Consider the following 3,396-nt stretch of genomic DNA (forward strand, 5'->3'; position numbering starts at 1 on the left):
TTGAATATAGGGTTTCTTTTTGAGCGTGAAGAAAATGTTCTAAAATTAGATAGGGGTGATGGTTGCACAACTCTGGTAATATACTCAAGCCATTGAACTGACACTTTACATGGGTGATTTATATAGTATATGAGTTATCTCTCTATATAAAAGCCTTAGCAACTGAACAACCGAACGATGGGTCACTATGACATACACTGACCACCAAGGGGAAGACAAATCAATGCAGGAGCTTCCCCCTGGTGGTTAGTGTGCTCCCACAGCCAACCCCCACTCCTCCCCCATCAGCCCCAATTGCTGGCCAGGCCAAGGGACCCCACCTGTGCACAAATTCATGCACCGGGCCTCTAGTATATCAATAAAGCACTTAATAAAATAAGTGACACGCTTAAAAATTCTTTTTAAGCATTATGGGTTCTTGCCCTGTCTGTTTGTAAAGGCAAATCAGGATAACGCTGCCAGAGGCTTTTCAAAGATGTTTTTATTACTCGTGAAACTATATATGCAAACAATAAGGTCTGGCCATTATAATGAGGTCTGGTGCCAGTTTTCTGAATCAATTAAACAGTTTTGTGTCTGAGTAATTTTAATATTAGAGGAAAACTTTTCAAATAATAAATTCACTACGAAGCTCTCACCTTTGTGTTTCTAATGCTAACAATGTTAGGTTGTTATTTTACCCAGCATTTTATCCAAATGCTAAGTTGCATAGAAACTCTGATCAGTCATATTCTGATGGAAAGAAAACAACACTAAAATTGGATGTAGGTCAATATGACCTTCTTCACTAAAATGTTTCACCACATTTTTTTTTTATAAAAGTAAGGAACTCACACTATATCTTATAAAGGCTCATCAAGACTGGCCCCTCAACACACAGTCATGGAGAATAAACAATGGAGATGAAATGTTTCACATCTACCATTGTCCTCTGTCTGAAGCTCAAATTCCTTTGTATTGGCTGCAGTGAAAATCCAACTTTATTTTAATTATCAACTTATTTAGCTGGTAATTGCCGGGGCGGACATAGCCTAACTGAAAACCTTATGATTTTATCACGACATCCTTTTCATGCTCACTTGTCAGCAGCTATGATCTCAGTGGAGGCTGTAAACACTGTGTGGAGATACCATGTGGGTTCTGTTTTCCACTCTGTGAGCCTGATCGCCAGAAATGCCAGGCATGGTCTTCTGATGATAAAACTTGTGGAAAAGTGTACTTCAAACTATTTGACTATTTCCTGTTTTTAACCTTTACTTACATTTTCAGTTTCTAAGTCTTATAGAAACACATCATTTCCTGTAAAAACATCTATTTGTACATTAAAGTCAAGTACAGTGGGGCCTGACAAAATAGTAAGAGTTTAGTAGTGGCCCTTTGAATTCTGTGAACAATTTCAGAATATCTCAAGTTATGGAAGTAATTAGAAAACTGTTTAGTATATGCCTATAAATAAAAATAACTGACTGTATGAATTAGCCAGCTTCTAAATCAACCCAATTGTCTTATTTCCCTCACACAGAACACACCGCCAATGAATTGAATCCAATTTGGGTTTGGACTTCATGAGGTTTTCTGCTCAGATCCTATTCTTAACTTACCATCATCATAATGATGGGAGGGCTATGGCAACTGAGAGGGTCTGTGCCTCTCTGTCCTTTTGTAGGAATAGAGACTCCTCCAGGCCTACTTGTAGACTTAAGGGTGCTCACTTATTGTCCATCCCCTTCAATTATGGCTAATGGGACTATGACTTACGTCATTGTTTCTAAACAAGCCTACTTACTACTGTAATGCAGCCACTGGTGGGAGAAAGAAACATGGCTTGCCAGGCTCATTGCACTGACAACTTTTCATCAATTTGTTTTTAAAATCGATATTTTGAAAGGAGACATTTGTAATACTTTCAACAATAAAGGTACATTTCTTTTTTGTTGTTGTTTAGCAATTTCATATAGAAGGAGGACACAAACAAATCCTCCTCCTTCAGATCATGGCAATGTTACTCTATCCCATAAGAAAGATACATTTAAAAAATAAAAAAGAGATAGGACAACCTTTAAACAAAGGCATGATTTCAGATCATGCTAAGAAATGTGCCTGTCTCTTGCCGAAACGGGTTTGGCTAAATCTGAACATAATGTTACAATTATAGTGCTTACTAAAACTAAAACGTTTTTAAAAAATCAATATTTTGTTTACAGTGTTATGGCTGATCCTCAGAAGGAGGTGTGCAGGAGGCAGCTGATCGATGTTTCTCTCTTATCGATGTTTCTAACTCTCTATCCCTCTCCCTTCCCTGGAGTTAATAATTGCCACTGGTTTTGATTGGTTGTGTAGCTTCCTACTTACCTGACACTCAAATCTTAATTTTTTGTTAGTATTGAAAATCTGATTCTAGAAGATTCAGACATCAAGTGATCTCATGTTTTCTCTCTCTGATCCTAGAGTTAACTGATTCTTCCACTTCAGTGTGTATTGATCCCATCTGTAGACATGTTGTACCATCTAGAAAGATCTCTCTGCCACCATCCTGTCTCCTGAATTTCATGTTTTTTTTCCCTTAATTTACTCCTGCACTTTGAAATATTATATTCTCTAGTGGCTTCCTAAAAATAGAAGTTACATTTTGAGATACTGCATATCTGGCAATGCCTTTATTCCACTAATAATTTGACTTTTTGCCGAGATATGTTATTCTATACTGGAATAGTTTCCTTCAGAGTTTTGAAAGCATTGCTCTATTTTCTTCTTAACTTCCATATTTGCCATTAAGAAATCTGATGCTGTTCTTGTACTTAATATATTTGACCTATCTTTTTTTTTAACCCTTCAATAGAAGCACCTAAGATCTTTCCATTATCCCTAATACTTAGAAGTGTTATAGTACAGTGACTTTTAAAATCCTTTATCTCCTTTTAAACTGGAAATTCACATCCTTTGGGGAGGGGAACAGGGAAGTTCTGTGATGTGAATAAACTTTTTCTTACCGGTTCCATTTTCTGTTTTTGGCTGTACTAAGCCAGCTACTCCTCCTGCATCTGGTTTTCTGCTTCCAAAACTTTGTCCCCATTTCTCACCTGTTGTGATCTTGTCTCCCATTTTCCTTGACCTTGTAGATTTGTATCTTTTTAAAACTTCTTAACTGTCATTATGTGGAGTTTGGGGAAGAATGAAAATAAATGGAAATGGGAGGTGTTCAAATTTACCATGTGTAGCTGGAAGCTTAAATTTATACTTAATCCTATTAAATGCAATCTTGATGGTCCTAGCTGTCAGTCTAGCTTGTCAGGATCTTCCAAACGCCAGTACTGTCCTCTATCACACTGTTCATATCACCACGCTTTGTGATATCTATAAATACACCTTTGGCATAGTCTAGGATAAATATAGATA

General features: G+C 37.0%; 1 pseudogene; it reads right to left on the minus strand.

Moving 5' to 3' along the window:
• Window positions 1-1,931: 1,931 nt before the first annotated feature.
• LOC111826349 lies at window positions 1,932-2,055 on the minus strand (annotated as a pseudogene).
• Between the last annotated feature and the right edge of the window lie 1,341 nt (window positions 2,056-3,396).

Source organism: Myotis lucifugus, unplaced genomic scaffold (assembly GCF_000147115.1).
Source record: "Myotis lucifugus unplaced genomic scaffold, Myoluc2.0 scaffold_70, whole genome shotgun sequence".
Lineage (NCBI taxonomy): Eukaryota > Metazoa > Chordata > Mammalia > Chiroptera > Vespertilionidae > Myotis > Myotis lucifugus.